Here is a 476-nt window from a genome sequence, read left to right as displayed (position 1 = left end):
AATCACCCAGATTAATGAAGAATGAACTTCGATGATGTTCATTGCAAACAGTGGTGATGCAGTGGTGCATCATGCAAAATGCATTGGTGATGGAACCAGAACTGGCTTCAGCACACAACAATCCAACACCACACACTATCTCTCCTGCCCTGAAGGACTGTTATGACAGACGGACCCCAAAGTCATGGACTAAATGAACTCAACGGACATTTTATAGGGATGGCCCATAGGCTAAAGGAATGATATCTGTGTGTATATATCAAAATACAGGAAAAGTGGTGGTGATTAATTGGGATATATTGGAAAGTGTAGGACCTGGGCATGATGTAAATGGTATAGAGTAAGTGGTGGATACTGTCCTGGTTTTGGCTGGGATAGAGTTAATTTTCTTCCTAGTAGCTGGTACAGTGCTGTGTTTTGGATTTAATATGAGAACAATGTTGATTGATAACACACTGATGTTTTAGTTGTTGCTA

At 40.5% G+C, this 476-nt stretch overlaps 1 protein-coding gene across 1 annotated transcript in view; it reads left to right on the top strand.

The window, feature by feature from the left end:
• Positions 1 to 476, top strand: part of ARMC3 (armadillo repeat containing 3) — a 73,381-nt gene that overhangs the window by 27,491 nt on the left and 45,414 nt on the right. The window lies entirely within an intron of this gene.

The sequence above is a fragment of the Aptenodytes forsteri genome, unplaced genomic scaffold (genome assembly GCF_000699145.1).
Source record: "Aptenodytes forsteri isolate BGI_AS27 unplaced genomic scaffold, ASM69914v1 Scaffold336, whole genome shotgun sequence".
NCBI lineage: Eukaryota > Metazoa > Chordata > Aves > Sphenisciformes > Spheniscidae > Aptenodytes > Aptenodytes forsteri.
The sequence above is the reverse complement of the archived record's forward strand: the minus strand, read 5'-3'. Positions and strand labels throughout refer to the sequence as shown.